This window comes from Leucoraja erinacea, chromosome 10 (assembly GCF_028641065.1).
Source record: "Leucoraja erinacea ecotype New England chromosome 10, Leri_hhj_1, whole genome shotgun sequence".
Lineage (NCBI taxonomy): Eukaryota > Metazoa > Chordata > Chondrichthyes > Rajiformes > Rajidae > Leucoraja > Leucoraja erinaceus.
In genome coordinates this window covers 14,072,006-14,089,320 of record NC_073386.1, presented here as the reverse complement: position 1 = coordinate 14,089,320, position 17,315 = coordinate 14,072,006, and positions in this window count along the sequence as shown.

Genomic DNA, 17,315 nt, shown 5'->3' with positions numbered 1-17,315 from the left:
TGCCAACTCCACAGAGACAGCATCAAACCCAGTTCTCTGTGAGGCAGCAACTCTACCAGCTGCGCCACTGTGCCGCACATTGTGTGTGACTGCAAAGGCTGCCGTACTGGGCCAACCCCCACGCTGCCTTCAGCCACATTGAAGAGAAGGAAGAGAGTGTCCAGAGGAAAATTGCACCAGAGCCCAGGCTTGCCTCAGGACCAGCAATTACAGGGCAACTGGAGACCTGCTCTGCAATGTCGTGGAATTTCTTTTCTCATGCATCCAAGAGGGTAGATATGACGAGTCTCATCCAAAAAAATCTGAACATCCAACGGTGGAGTTGTCCCTCAGTGCAGTGCACCCCCAGCATCTGCCTGGGTATTGGGGGTCTGGGATTTATCTTCACGACTCTCTGACTCAGACCTGAGTCACCGCACAGCGTGGATTTGGCATCCTGCTCAGTGCATCAGGCAGAGTTCCAACATTTCAAATGGTCTTGTTGGTCCTGACTGTGTGATACTCCAATCGACTTGAATTTCAATTGAATGTATTTATTTAGTAGCCAGCGCTGTAATAATAATAATAATAATAATAAATTTTATTTTCGGGCGCTTTTCAAATCTCAAGGTCACCTTACAAAGATTAAACAGAAGAGAAAAAAAAATATAGTCGGAGAAAAATAAATAATAAGGACATCATCAATACACAAATTAAAGATAGAAATCGCTCCAAAGACACAAAATCAAAGAATAAAAAAAACACAATGTGAAGAGAGAGCAGCGGCAGCTAAAGCGCGCCAGCGTCCACTCTCTCTTCCGACAGCCATCTTGGACACAGACTAACAAAATACCTTACACACAGAAAAATCATCCCCCCACAGTGGTTGCCACTGTGGGGGAAGGCACAAAAGTCCATCCCCAACCCCAGTTCTCCCAAAAGTCAGGCCTATTAAGGCCACCGCTGTTGCCTCAACGGAGGCCCGATGTTCCTGGCCGTTCTAGCCGGGTGGTCTTGCCCCGGCATCGGGAGAGTCCTCACAGCGGCTGGGCCACCTGGAACGGCCGCTTCCTAGCAGGGGATTGTCGGCTTCCGCAGCCGACAAGGACGCACCGAGTTGGAGCTCCCAGACTCCCGATGTTAATGTCGCCGCAGCCCGGAGGTGTTGCTCTCGGCGGTCCAGCTCACCGGAGCTCCAGCGCGTCGATCCAGCGCGGCGACCTAGGCCAGGCATCGCCCACTCCGCTCCGCGATGGCGCTCCAGCGCTGTGCCGCCACCGAAGTCGAGGTGCTGGGCGGTCCCTACCAGGAAACGGCGCTCCAAGCCCACTGGTAGGCCACGAGGACGGGTCGACGGGCAGCCCAGAGAAAAAGCTGCCTCACCAACCAGGTAGAGACCTAGAAGTAAGGTTACCTCCTTCCCCCCACAATAAGAAGTGCATTTCTCCGAAAAAACGACGAACAAAACTAACTAAAAACTGAAAAAAAAAATGAATTAAACGGACGGCTGCTGGTTAGCAGCCGTTCCCCAAGATGGCTCCTCCACCCAATGCTTTGTAACAACGGGGGATGCTTTAGGGAAAGAGAATGGACTGCCAGAAGAAGAGAGACCTTCACTCCACTTTAGTATTTTGATAGATAGAATAAATGTATTTGCAAAATCCAAAAGATTTTATGACTGAACTGAAAAGCCACTGTGAAATGATTCATGAGTAGTTAGTATTCAGTAATATCAGTTTAATCATGCTGTTCGTCAAGTTATCTTTTATGAAACTTGAGGACACATCCATAAAAATTGACCGAACTATAGTAAAGCAATTAATTCAATTCAATTCAATTCAACTTTAATGTCATTGCACAAATACGAGTATGGGTACAACGAAATGCAGTTTAGCGTCAGTCCGTATAGTGTAAAATAAAAATACAGAATAATCAATATAGAAAACAATGTGGAAAACTAAAAGTCTATACAGAATAATCAAATGTGAATTATATCGAACAATGTGGATGGACGAGACCTCAGCTGGAGACAGAGAGTGTCTATCTCGGAACTCTCTGGACTCCGAGGCCAGTTCAGCAATGTGATGGGCTAAGGGGATTGTATGGAGAGAAGCTGTTCCTCATCCTACTGGTACAGCCAGACCGGTGAGGCTCCTGTACCGCCTCCCTGATGGTTTCTATGTTTCCTGTACCACCTCCCTGATGGGAGGAGGGCAAACAGTCCATGGTTGGGGTGGGAGGGGTCTTTAATGATCTTCCCGGCCCGTCTCAGACACCGTTTTCGGTGGAGGGCATCCATGGCAGGGAGCGGGGCACCGATGATGTACTGCACGGTTTTCACCACCCGTTGTAGTGCCTTCCTGTCTCTGCTACGGTGCAACTGCTGTACCATACCGTGAAGTAGGTGGTCAGGATGCTTTCGATGGTACAGCGGTAAAAGTTGGTCAGGATCTGGGGGGACAGGTGAGCTTTCTTGAGCCTCCTCAGGAAGTAAAGGCGCTGCTGCGTTAAGTGCATTATCATGAAGTTTTGAGGGGAGTATTTTTTGTTTAACAGTCCAGTGAATTAATTTATTTAGGAAGGAACTGCAGATGCTGGTTTAAACCGAAGATAGACACAGAAAACTGGAGTAACGCAGCGGGACAAAGACATTCCTTCTGGAGAAAAGGAATGGGTGACATTTCACCTCGAGACCCTTCTTCAGACTGAAAATCACGGGAAAGGTAAACGAGAGATATGGATGATGATGTAGAGAGATATAGAACAATGAATTAAAGATATGCAAAAAAGTAACAATGATAAAGGAAACAGGCCATTGTTAACTGTTTGTTAGGTGAAAACGCAAATTTGTTTGGTGTTTATCAAAGCAAGAGATGCCAGTAATTGATAAGGGGACACAATACCAGTGTGCAACTTATTGCATCGATGTTTATTATACTTGCAAGTGAGTTGGCTGTCTTTCTGCTGTGGGCCCCCTTTCCATCTAACCATGGATCTCAGCATTAGCCACAGTCTAGAGATCAACAGTGCCACACTTTGTGCCATCTGTTCAAGCCACTGGTGCAGAATAAAATTACCTGAGTAAAGGCCAAAAACTAAGTAGATCATGAGCCATGTCCGCCCCTGTGGAATAAATAGACAGATAAATAATCTTGAGTTATTCATTTGGCGCTGAGTTCTTCGAGTGCATGATGAATATGTTTTATTTTATTATGCAGCTAAAACAGCTTGACATTGGTAAAGAGTTCGCTTGAACTCACATGCATTGAAAAGGACTCAACTGGGGCAGAATTTACCTGGCTTTGGTATGAAGCTCTGCAAACAAATCATTGAGATAGGAAGATTGAATGTTACATTAGGTGCAGACGCATAAAAAGCAATGTAGTAGAAATCAGAAAAACGCTGACCCTCAAGCCAGAGTTTCTCAAACAAAACACAAAGTGGTTCAGGCAGCATCTCTAGAGGTCACTCGACAGGTGACAATTCGAGTCAGGACTATTATATGGGCACCATTCATACCAGGAACAGAAAAAAAACTTCCCGAAATACTGTGATAGACACAAAAAAACTAGAGTGGCTTAGCGGGTCACGCATCATCTCTGGAGAAAAGGAATAGGTGGTGTTTTAGTCAAGACTTTTCTTCAGACTGAAAATCAAGAGAAAGGGAAATGAGAGGAATATACATACATCTCTTGTTTATATAGATATATTATATAGATATATAGATATAGGTCCCCGGCTCAGTCTAAAGAAGGGTCTTGACCCGAAACATCACCTATTCCTTTTCTCCAGAAATGCATAACCCACTGAATTACTCCAGCTTTTTTTCGGTCTATCTTTGGCTCTCACCATCATCTGCAGTTCTTTCCTTCACTGACTGAAATAATCTATTTAGAGAAGGAAACTTCTCTATTGTTTAATTTGAATGAACTTCCATCAGAAATATTGTCTATGCTATATAGACGCACTGAACTGTTCTGTATTTGTGCTTACAATACTCTGTTGTACTGCAGCAAGTAAGAATTTCATTGTCAATTCTGGGAAAATAAACTCTCTTGACTTGACTTGACACTTGTTCCAATAAGATAAAACCTTTCAGACAATTCCAATGTGGAAATAGAAGGTTTTATTAACATTTTCTTCTAATTAATTTCATCTGTAAAGGTTGTTTCCTGTGGCAGACTATCATCAACAACAATTTTTGTATTTCTGTGCTTGTTGGATCAATTGCATACTTCACCTTCTTGTGTCAATGTCCCCCGATGTAAGGATGAGTACTGAATATCTCTCTGTTATTCTTATTATGAAACCAGACCAAGTGGGACCCATGGGCCCCATTCCCCAAACGTAATATTTCACCACTCACCCGTTCCCCCAATGCAATCCGTTTCCTCCACTCACCAGTTCCCCCAACATACCCTGTTCCCCCAACGCAACATTCTACTACTCATCCATTGCCCCCAACTGTGCAGGCACGGCTCATATCCCCTCATCCCCCAACATTCCCTCCCCCTCCTCTTCACCCTTCCTCTTCGCTCCTCTCTCCTCCTCCCCGCCCGTGCCTCCCTAACTCCTTCCCTCTAATTCTCCCTACACGCAGTCACTCCCTCCCTCCCTCCCTCCCTCCCTCCCTCCTCCCCTTTCCCCTACCCACAGTCACTCCCTAATCACTCCCTCACTCCCCCCCTCCCTCCCTATAACCCTCTCCCCTCCCTACCCCCCGACCGTTGGGTCCCCATTCCCCCAATGCAGTATTCTACCACTCACCCATTCCCCCAACACAACCCGTTTCCACCACACACCCGTTCCCCCAACGCAACCCGTTCCCCCAATGCAATATTGTACACTCGCCCATAGCCCCCAATTGTGCAGGCATGGCTCATTTCCCCACTCCCTCCCTCACCTCTCCCACCTTCTCCTTTCCCCTACCCTCAGTCACTCCCTAGCCTCAAATTCAATTTCATAGCATTTCAAGCAGAGTGCAGGCCACCAAATTGCCAAACAATTCATTGCATTGTCATTAAGGGCTAACAAATAATTTATTGCAATTACATTGCAGAATCACAGTTGTGGACTCTCCTTCACGATCTTCCATAGTGACTGACTCATGTCCAGGCATCCGGGGTCTTACAGTGACTGACAGGAGAGGAGACCAATCTGCGTGGCGGTGACTGACAAGAGACAAGACCAATCTGCGCATGTGCGGTTTTAAAGATTTTTAAACCTTAATAACTTTTAAAATATACCATAGATCGGAACAAAACTTGCTGCACTTGCAGCACAGGTGAAAGGTGAGTAAGGTGGCAAAAAAGCATAGTACTATCGTGTACTGTTTTTGCGCAAATAGAAAAACCACCCAAACAAACCGGAAGATAACAAGATGAGATAGAGAGATAGATAGATAGATAGATAGATAGATAGACAGACAGACAGACAGACAGACAGACAGACAGACAGACAGATAGATAGATAGATAGATAGATAGATAGATAGATAGATAGATAGATAGATAGATAGATAGATAGATAGATAGATAGATAGATAGATAGATAGATAGATAGATAGATAGATAGATAGATAGATAGATAGATAGATGTAGGTCCTCACATATTAATGTGTAGGAGTGAATGGGTAAATTAATTCATGAAAACCACATGGATGTCAGAGGGGTACTCTGTATTAGAGCTGCTGCCTCACAACTCCAGAAACACGTTCAACCCTGACCTCCATTCCTGTCCGTGTGGAGTTAATGGATATTTTAAATCCAGAGATAGATATATTCTTGATTAGTACGGGTGTCAGGGTTTATGGGAGAAGGCAGGAGAATGGGGTTAGGAGGAAGAGATAGATAAGCGATGATTGAATGGCGGAGTAGACTTGATGGGCCGAATGGCCTGATTATGCTCCTATTACTTATGACCTTATGAGTTTGCATGTCCTCCAGGTGCGAGTGCTTTGGTTTCCTTCTAGATTCCAAACTCGTGCAAGTTGGGAGTTTAGTTAGTTAATATAACTGTACCCAATGTGGTAAAATCAGTTGAGCCGCGGGACTGAATCACCATCGCCCGGTGGGGTAACAACACCGGAGGCCTGGATCGGCTCAGCGCAGAGGGAGAATAAGAAGGGGAAGAGACAGTGACTTTAAGACTTTTGCCTCCATCACAGTGAGGAGGTGCCTGGTGAACTCACTGTGGTGGATGTTAATTTGTGTTTATTGTGTGTTTTGTTGGTTATTATTATATGTATGGCTGCAGGCAACGAAATTTCATTCAGACCGATAGGTCTGAATGACAAATAAAGGAATCTAATCTAATCTAATCTAAAATATGGGGGGAAGGAATGGGAATGTTGGGAGAATCATTTACAGGGGAAATTATGGAATTGCTGTGTGCAATTGCATAGACATTGCATAGCCTTCTATTTCATGAGGGAAATCTGGAAATATGTGAGTCTCTCAAGCTAAGATGAGCATGCCAAGTTAAACTTCTGCAATGGCAATAGTGGTGGCATTAGAATAATTTACTCCGAAACGCAAGGAAAATATTGCAAAGTTACATTCCTCAATATGTTGATTGATAAATCCTGCTCTGTGGAAATGCAGCATTGTGCGGACATTGTTTCCTGAACGTCATGCTGAAACAAATCTCATCTGCCTCTTACCAGTGGATTGCTAATGACTTGTGGCACCTATTCAAAGTAGAACAGAGAGTTCATCTGGCATTGGCATTCTTCCCTGAACTAACATTATCAAAGAATAATTATTTTGGGGATCTTACTGTGTGAAAGATGGCTGCAACAATGATTGTAAATAATAATCAGTGGGTTATTTCATATCAATTGTATGAGATGTTCTGTGTGATATAATGAGATACAAGCCCTTTATTCTTCCATTCAAGCCAAATGATGAGAGGGCACCTGTTTCAGACATTACACTGCAGCAGTGTGTTTGGAAGAATGCCATATTTATATCTATTCAGGACACAAGCACAGAATAAAACTTCCAACGTAAGTGGGTAAGACAGGATTTGTGTCTGACGAAAACACTTTTTGACCCGAAGAAATGAAGGGATTTACAATAACGTGAACATCTCTGAGTCAAGGCTGTTACACTTAGGGGAGGCAGCCTGGATTTTGTTTTTGCCGCAGGAGTCAGGGGTTCACAACCTGTTTTAGTTGAGTCTGCCTAACAAGCCAGGAGTCAATGAAGGCAGCTTTCATTTGAGCTCTGGTGTCAGGGGTTCTCAACGAGTAAAGAAGCATTTCAAGCTCCACAGAGAATTTCACTCGTCAATTCAAACACAGGTATATGTTGTAGTGGATGTTTTCCAGGAATAAATGACTGAGATGATGAAGGAATCTTGTAAGACTGTAGCTGACACAATTTTGAACTGTGGCCTGCTGTAGGATGCGTGTGTGACAGAGGAGTAGTTTAAAGGGGAGAAGAGCTCACAGATTCGGAGTACGAATATGAATCGATGCACATTTTTATCCATGGGCCTCTGGCATGTTGTGATTGCGCAGAACATAGAACAGTATAGCACGGGAGGAGGCCCTTCGGCCCATAATGTCTGTGCCGAACATAATGCCAAGATAAGCTAAGTCCATCATTTCCAGCATATCCATGTGCCTATCTAAAAGCCTCTTAAACGGCACTATTATATCTGCCTCCACCATCACCGCTTAGCGTAACGGTCCCAGCACCCACCACTCTTATGTACAAGAACTTGTCCCGCACATCTCCTTCAAACTTTGCCCTACTCACCTTAAAGTTATGCCCCCTAGTCTTTGAGATTTCCACTTTGGGAAAAAGGTTCTGATTGTCAATCCAATCCTACCTATGTCTCTCATAATTTTATATACTTTTGTCAGATCTCCCCTCAACATCTGGTGTACTCGAGCAAAGAATCCAAGTCCGTTCAACCTCAGTGGCACAGTGGTGCAACAGTAGAGCTGCTGCCTTACAGTGCCAGAGACCCGGGTTCGATCTTGACTGTGGGTGTTGTCAGTATGGAGTTTGTATGTTCTCCCCGTGACCGCGTAGGATTTTTATGGGTGCTCCAGTTTCTTCCCACACTCCAAACACGTACAGGTTTATGTAGTTCAATTGGCTTCAGAAAGTTGTAAAATTGTTCCTAGTGTGTGTAGTTTAGTGCCCAGGGTGATTGCTATTCGGTGCGGACTTGATGGGCTGAAGGAGCTGTTTCCGTGCTTATCCTCTGAAATTAATCCCTCTTTGTAGCTAATACCTGCTAATCCAGACAGCATTCTGGTCAACCTCTTCTGCAGCCTGGTTAGAGTATCATTATGTATTTTGAGAGAAGGGTGCTTTCTGAGAAACTGTGTCACAGATTTCCTGATCACATACCACCTCAACACTGGTAGAAAATCAGGACGATTGGGTTGCAGTGGTGTTCCACTGACTGCATCCCCTTTTCATGGACTTTACATGGACTCTGGATGGTAGGAGATACCAGCAAACCTAATGGGCCTGTCCCACTTAGGCAATTTTTAGCCGACCATCATAGTCGTAGCAGGTTGCCGAATATTCGACGTTAGGTGATTTTTTAGGCGACTGCCGGCGAATACGACAATGAAATTCACCAGAATCAGCACTGGCGACAACCTACGTCACCTGGCGACAACCTAAGACAGCATCTACGTCAAGCTACGCTCATTGGTGTCAATCCCACAGTCACCACTGTCGCCGAAAATATTTCAACATGTTGAAATTCCAGCGGCGACCAAAAAGACACATATACGTGGTCAGCATATACGTGCTAGGCCGAAGGGCCTGCTTCTGTGCTGTATGTTTCAATGACTGTATGATGGCGCCAACTTTGATCCCACATGGAAAAAGGGCGGCACGGTGGCGCAGGGTAGAGTTGCTGCCTTACAGCTCTTGCAGTGCCGGAGACCCGGGTTCGATCCTGACTACGGGTGCTGTCTGTATGGAGTTTGTACATTCTCCCCGTGACTGCGTGAGTTTTCTACGAGATCTTCGATTTCATCCCACACTCCAAAGACGTACAGGTTTGTAGGTTAATTTGCTCGGTGTATGTGTAAATGGTCGCTAGTGTAGTTGTGTGTAGGATAACGTGCGGGGATCGCTGCTCGGGGCAGACTCGGTGGTCCGAAGGGCCTGTTTCCGTGCTGTATCTTTAAACTAAATGAGCTTATTGCTAAGTTCTTTCAGTGACTTCTTCAGATGGACACTGCTGCATATTTATTTTAATCAAGGATATGTTATTTGGTTTTCCAGTTTGGTTTTGACAGGGGTTGCACGTCCTTTCAGAGAGTGGGATGAGAGAGATTTCTTGGCAGTTTGTGATGCCCACGTATCATAAATTAATTACAAAAGAAGCTTGTGAAGAAAAACTGAAAATTTATTCAGCAAGAAAAGAGGAGGTTTTTCTCTTTTGGTGTTGGTGTTAAGAGAGATCATTAGATCATCCACACCGGCCGCAGTTGAAATGTGGCCTCTAAGCCGGATGCCCAAATGAATCATGTTCAGATTAACCCCAACAGCTGGTGAAGCTGCCACCCACCTCATAGCTCCAGTGATCTGGGCTCAATACTGACCTCAAAGACCATCTGCGTGAAGCATAAATAAATCATCTCTGTGCCTACTGGGTCTCTTCCAGGTGTTCTGGTTTCCTCCCACATCCCAAAGACATATCATCAGTTAATTGGCTGCTGTAACTTGGTCTTAGTGTGTGGAAAGAAGTAGCATCTGCAGGAAATGAATGGGAATGTGGGGAGAATCAAATGGGATGTGGCGTGGGCGGCTATTGATCAGCATGGACTCAATAGCCGAAGTGCCAGTTTTACACCCAATGACTCAATGGAAAAGCACACACACACACACACACACACACACGCACGCACGCACGCACGCACGCACGCACGCACGCACACACACACACACACACACACACACACACACACACACACACACACACACACACACACACACACACACACACACACACACGCAAGTTTTTCATTTCTGAAGAGCCAAAAAACAGCAAAGATATAAGAACAACAAAGATAATGAAGTAAATGTTTCTCTGATATACACATAAACCAAAGGAACAAAGAACTGCAGAATGGTTGATACCAAAGATAAACACAAAGTGCTGTAGTAACTCAGCGGGTCAGGCAGCATCTCTGAAGAAAAATGATAGGTGACATTTCGGGTCGGAACCCTTCTTCAGAGGACCCAAAACGTCACCTGTCCTTTTTCTCCAGAGATGTTGCCTGACCCGCTTAGTTACTCAGCACTTGTGTCTACCTTTTCTTACACACTATCTGGTTGGCCAAATGCATTCACCGTACCAATTTAGCACACACAGATAGAATGGTAAAGAAGGCATGTGGTATGCTTGCCTTCATCAGTTTGGGCATTGAGTATAAGAATTAGGAAGCTAATGTATAACATTTTGGTTAGGCCGCATTTGGAGTAACATGTGCAGTTCTGTTTGCCCCATGACATGAAAGATGTGGAGGCTTTGGAGAGAATGCAGAATAGATTTACTAGAATACGGCCTAGATTCGAGGGTTGTACCTACGAGGAGAGTTTGAAGAAACTTGAAGAAACTTGGATTTCTTTCTCTGGAACGTCGCAGGTTGAGGGGAGACCTTCTTCTTCTTTCGTGTGGCGTGCACAGCCTAAAGTTGTTGGACAACTTGTTCTATTTGATCTTCCATTTGTGCATGTCGAGTTGATTGCATTAATTGAAACAGGGTGGACCACGTGAAGGTTGCAATCTCCCACCCCAGGGGAGACCTGATACAAGTATATACAATTTATAAGAGCCATAGATAGGAAGAAGTCAGTCCAGTGCCAGTGTGAAAATGTCAAAGAATTGCTTTAAGGTAAGAGGGGCAAAGTTTACAGACGATATGCAAGGCAAAGTTTCTACACAGAGTGTGGTGGGTGCATGGAACACACTGTCGGGGGGTGGTTTAGTTCAGTTCAGTTTAGTTTAGTTTAGTTTAGAGATACAACACGGAAACAGGCCCTTCGGCCCACCAATTCCGCTCATTCACACTATCCTACACACACTAGGGACAATTTACATTTATACTAAGCCAATTAACCTACAAACCTGTACGGCTTTGGAGTGTGGGAGGGAAACAAAGATCTCAGAAAAAACGCACGCAGGTCATGGGGAGAACGTACAAACTCTGTACAGACAGCACCCGTAGTTAGGATTGAACCCGAGTCTCTGGTGCTTTAAGGCAGCAACTCCACCACTGCGCCACTGTACCGCCACTGGTGATGGTGGAGGCAAATACAATAGTGGTTGTTCAGAGGCTTTTGGATAGACACATGGATATACATGGAAAGGAAGTATATGGATCAATGCAGGTAGCGAAGATTAATTTAATTTGGCTACATGTTCAGCATGGACATTGTGGATTGAGGAGGATGTTTCTATTGTGTAGTTTTCCATGGTCTTTGTGTTCCATGTCTATTCATTGTGCAAATATTCATCAGGTCCTAATCTGTATATATACTAATAAATATTCTAGGAACAATGTAGTGGGAAATTGTAGAGCAAAATAGCCAATGTATATGGCAATGCCTGGATGCAGCACTAAATAGTGGATGGCATTGTTTAAAGACATAATCATTGTATGTGCAATGAGTTATCTGACTATGAAATTATGACGGTCTGTCTATTGGTCTCTCTTCAGTGAAGTTAATGCCAACCGTACATGCACTTTGGAGTTTGGAACAAAAAACTTGCTTACAATTTTGGGGGGCTATTTTACAGAAAAAAATAACCACAATAAATATGCAGGTGATGGTTCTAGGTTAAGCAATACATACAGAATCACCTCCCGCATAATCATTGTGCTAATTTACTGGTTACTCTAGTTACTGTTCTATGCATTGAGGCAATTGTAGGATTCATATATTATCATTGGTTCACAAACAAGTGTGTTAAATGTACAGTCTTCATCAATCTCCAGAGGAAAATTAGTAGTATGATGGACCAAAACGCAAAGTGCTGGTGAAATTTAGCAGGTCAGGTGACAACTGAGGAGGTAATAGATAGACGATGTTTCCTGTTGGGAGGCTTCTTCAGTCTTTCGGATGCTGACCCAAAATGCCATCTATTCATTCCCTCCACAGATGTCTCCTGACCCACTGAGTTCCTCCAACATATTATGTTTTGCTCAAGAATCCAGCATCCGCAATCATTCGCAATCGATGTTTTCAAGAGAGAGTTAGATATAGCTCTTGGGGATAACAGAATCAAGGAATATGGGGAGAAAGTAGGAACAGGGTACTGATTTTGCATGATGACCCATGATCATATTGAATGGCAGTGCTGGTTTGAAGGGCCGAATGGCCTACTCCTGCACCTATTTTCTATGTTTGTGTTTCTATTGGTGTCTCCCGTACGATGTGCCATATTTTACACCAATTGGTCTTCCCTAAAACCAATAACACTCTTTCACATGCTTGGTGCCTTATATTGTGACTTCTTGTAACAATATTTTTCATCTAAATGTTTGTACATTCATAATTGTATTTGACCCATATAGGATAGTGGGCAGCTGCTGCTCAAGAGCAAGCTCCTTTTTGGATTCATTTGTGGGTTGCTGCATTCTCCTTGCTATTTAAAATGAACCATTGGTACTTTATAAGCAACATATCTACAGAAGGACACAGAGTGCTGGAGTAACTCAGCAGGACAGACAGACAAAGACTGAAAACTATGACTGAAGAAACGTCTCGACCTGAAACGTTATCTATCCATGTTCTCCAGAGAGTTTGAAGAAGGGTTTTAACCCAAAACATAACCGATCCATATTCTTCAGGGAGGGTCTGGAGAAGTGTCTCGGCTGGAAAAGTCACCTATTCATGTTCTTCAGAGGGAATCTGAAGAAGGGTCCTGGCCATGATCTCCAGAGATACTGCCAGGCCTGCTGAGTTATTCCAGCACTGTGCCCCTTTTTGTGTTAACCAGCATCTGCAGTTCCTTGCTTCTACAAGTACCTTATTCAGATGGATGTGAGATTGATGATGTACGCCTGGACAAATAAATAAATAAAAAATAAATACATAAATGCATTATTGTCAAATCTGTGTGAATATGTAGCTGCTGTGGAAATTACAGAACATCAGTATAAATTAGCACGAAACTTGTATTCTTCATGAACGTCCATAGAGCCCCCTTGTTTCAATCTTTTATTCTTGCACAATAACTGGCTGATGCAACATCTGTGGTTATTACCTCAGTTTCACCACTTATTTCATAGTGTACATCCCAAATTGTGTGTGTGTGTATGTAAAAATAATTACAAGGATTCAGACACAATTTCTTAACCGTGGAAAATGTTTTCTCCCAACCTGGCATGCATAATATGTACTTGCATAATCTCGGTATTTTCACTTCTCACACCTTAGTTGCAACATCCCTGTGAACATTTCTGTCAGTACAGCCTTTTTTTTTTTGCATCTTTCCCTTGTGCATACACAGATAGGAAGCTGCTAAATTACAAGATTATTCCAAACCTGCTTCAAACTGTTCCTTAACCCATGCATCTTCTTACTTTATAAGTTCCTAAGTTATAGGAGCAGAATTAGGCCATACAGCCCATTAAGTCGACATTGCCATTCAATCATGGCTGATCTGTCTTCCTCTATAAACCTCATTCTCCTCCCGATAAACCGTGACATCCGTACTACACTATAGATTTGTAGGTATAATTAAACATTGTTCCTAGTGTGTGTAGAATCGTGTTCCTGTGCAGGGATGGCAGGTTGGCATGAACGAGGTAGGCCGAAGGGCCTGTTTCCCTGCTGTGCCTCTAACCTAAACTAAATACAAAGTGCAATGTGCCTGAAACATGCTGGTAGGTGTGGTGGTGAAAACAGTTATTTAGTGCCATTTATGCGGCTCAGATGGAAGAATGAATATGCAGTGGATGAAGGGATGTGGATCATTCAAGGCAGGAGGACTAGTTTAAATTAGCATCATGTTGGCAAAGACTCCGTGGGCCAAAGGGCCTGTTTCTGTATTGTACTGTGCAATGTTCTATTTACCTCAGATATCTGTAACAGACAAATTGGTAAGAAAAATGGCCAACATTAACTTGAGGAGATAATCAGTACAGGTGATAGTTCCAGAGGTGATTTAAATGGGAGGCCTGATGTATATAAACTGATGGGCCTCATGTGAAGGTTATTTCAGTGCTGTTCAGTTATTTGTGGCAGTGCAGCAGGGAAGGTAAAGATGAAGGAACAGGCTGCCAGCACTAATATATGCCTTGGGAGCGAGGGTTGCAGAGTGTGGGAGGGTTGTTGCTGGCTGAGAGATAAATGGTGGCCAGAATAAAAGAGCACATCTCTGCACTTCTGTAAACAGTGCATTGGGATCCACATGAATCACCAGGACCTTGGTTTAACATTTCATCTGACAGATGGCACCTCTGACAGGGTAGGATTTGCCATCAGTACTGCGCTGAAATGTCAACGTATTTGCTCATGGGGCTTGAACTAATGACCTTTTAACTTCAGGCAATGAGTGTCACCATTGAGTCAAGCTGACATTTAAGTGTTTACAGTCCTGAAGCGGGAGACTTCAACATCTCACTTACACTTGAAGTGCTTGTCGAGGTTCACTGCAGAAAGGCTGCCTACAAAAAAAATCAATCTGCTGTGAAGTCATCCTCAAGAAAACAAAAGCTGAATTTATGCACCTGCTGATTGGCCTAATGCCACGGAAGCAAGTCTATCACTTCTCCGTTAAGGTATGCCTCTAAACCTGACCTGGCCTGACTCACTCTATCATGATGATGGACCAGGCGTCAATTATTGATTGCTTACCTGTGAAGCATGCAGCTTTGTTATTATTGACAATAGACAATAGACAATAGGTGCAGGAGTAGGTCATTTGACCCTTCGAGCCAGCACTACCATTCACTGTGATCATGGCTGATCATCCCCAATCAGTACCCCTTTCCTGCCTTCTCCCCGTATCCCTTGACTCTGCTATCTTTATCTCCACTTGCTTTGGACAGGAAATCTCCTGCCCACCTCCCCCACTCTCTTAGCCAGCCTGACCTAAATGTGACTCCGTGCCGATAGCAATGATCATTAGCTGCCCTCTGACATACTCCCATAATTATAACATTTCTCCATGTGCGGGTGAATGCTCAGGCTTTTTGTACAAGTAGGTTTGAGCAGAGAGTCCCCAACACCTTGATAGTATCTGCTGGGATTTTGCCAATTACGTTCTAGTGACCATCCATCAATCCTCCACCACTTCAACTTGGGAATGTGCAAGCCAGACCTGTGTCAAGTTAGACCTGGTGTAAACAGAAGAGACTACAGCAGATGAAATCTGGAAGAAAAAAAATGAATGCCGGTGCAACTCAGCAGACCAGGCAGTAACTTTAGTTTTTAGTTTAGTTTAGAGATACAATGCAGAAACAGGTCCTTTGGCCTACTGAGTCCACGCTGACCAGTGATCCCCGTACACTAGCACTATCCTACACAAAAGGGACAATTTATGATCTTTACTGAAGCCAATCAACTTACAAACATATAGTCGTTGGAGTGTAAGAGGAATTGACATTATCAGTCAACCAGCAAGCAAGCAAGTTTATTTATACAGCACATTTCAGCAACAAGCCAATTCAAAGTGCTTTACGCAAAGCATTAAAGAGCAATCAAAAGCAATTAAAAACAGTCATTAACAAGAATATAAAATAAACACAAGCTAAAATAGAATAAGACAAGTATAAAATACAAGAATAAAAGTTACAGTGCAATGTACGAAATGCATAATTATTTCATTTAATTAAAGGCAGCGCCAAATAGAAAAGTCTTCAGCCCCGATTTAAAAGAACCGGGAGTTGGAACGGACCTGCATCTTTCTGGAAGTTTGATCCATATAAAAACTAAACACTGCTTCTCCATGTTTAGTTCTGTCTCTGGGGACAGAAAGCAGACCTGTGCCAGACGACCTCAGAGGTCTGGATGGTTCATAATGAAGCAGAAGTTCAGAAATGTATTTTGGCACTAGACCATTCAGTGCTTTATAAAGCAACAGTAATATTTTGAAATCAATTCTTTGACAGACTGGAAGCCAGTGTAAAGACCTCAAAACTAGAGTGATGTGATCCACTTTCTTGGTCTTAGAGAGGACTCGACCATCAGCGTTCTGAATCAGCTGCAGCTGTCTAATCGATTTTTTAGCGAGACCTGTGAAGACAGCATTACAGTAGTCAAGTCTACTGAAGACAAATGCATGGACAAGTTTTTCCAAATCCTGCTGAACCATAAGTCCTTTAACTTTTGATATCAATCAATCAATCAACCTTTATTGTCATCTTGTAAAGCAACTGGTGCGAAATGAGAAGACATTTTTCAGGGAATACCGGAGCATCGCATATGAAACTTAAAACATTTTGCACATAATAACAGTAAAAAAATAGTCCAATCCCTGATGAAACAGTATAAATAGTTAAAAGCAGGTAAAACAGCAACATTAAAATACAGTAAAACCAATCATTAAAATGTCCAGGGCAGCTGATTTGAGTGGCCAGTGCCAGAGTAATTAAAATGTCAGTGCAAAGCTGCAGAATCAGATGACTGTGAGTACAGAGTGACTGTTTTGCAGCCTCACAGCCTGTGGCAGGAAGCTGTTTAGCAGTCTTGTAGTCCGGGCTTTGATGCTGCGGTATCTCTTGCCTGATGGCAGGAGATCCAGGTGTGTGTGGAGGGGGTGCAGTTTGTCCTTAGCTATTCTCAGAGCTTTTTTCATGCAGCGGCTCTGGAACAGTTCTTGTACCGAGGGTAGGGAGACGCCAATGATCCTCTCTGCTCCCCTCACTACCCTCTGCAGAGCCTTCCTGTCCGAGCAGTTGCAGTTGGAGTACCACGTGTTTATGCAGTACGTGAGTACAGACTCCACCGTGCCCCTGTAGAAAGTCCTGAGGATGTTGGTGGGGAGTGAGGCCTGTTTGAGTTTCCTCAGGAAGTGCAGTCGCTGATGGGCCCGTTTGACAATCCCAGTGTTGTTCCTGGACCAGGTGAGACTGTCTGTAATTTGCACTCCGAGGAACTTTATGCTTTATTCTTTATTCTTATTCTTAAGGTGATAGTAGGCTGACTTTGTAATTGTCTTAAAGTGGCTGTTGAAGTTCACATCTGAGTCCATGATTACACACAGTTCTGGCTTTGACCATGTTTTTTAATATTGCCGATTGAAGCTGAGCACTGACTTTTAATCCTTCCTCTTTGGCACCAAAAACAGCTACCTTGGTTTTGGCTTTGTTTAATTGAAGAAAGTTTTGGCACATCCAATCGTTAA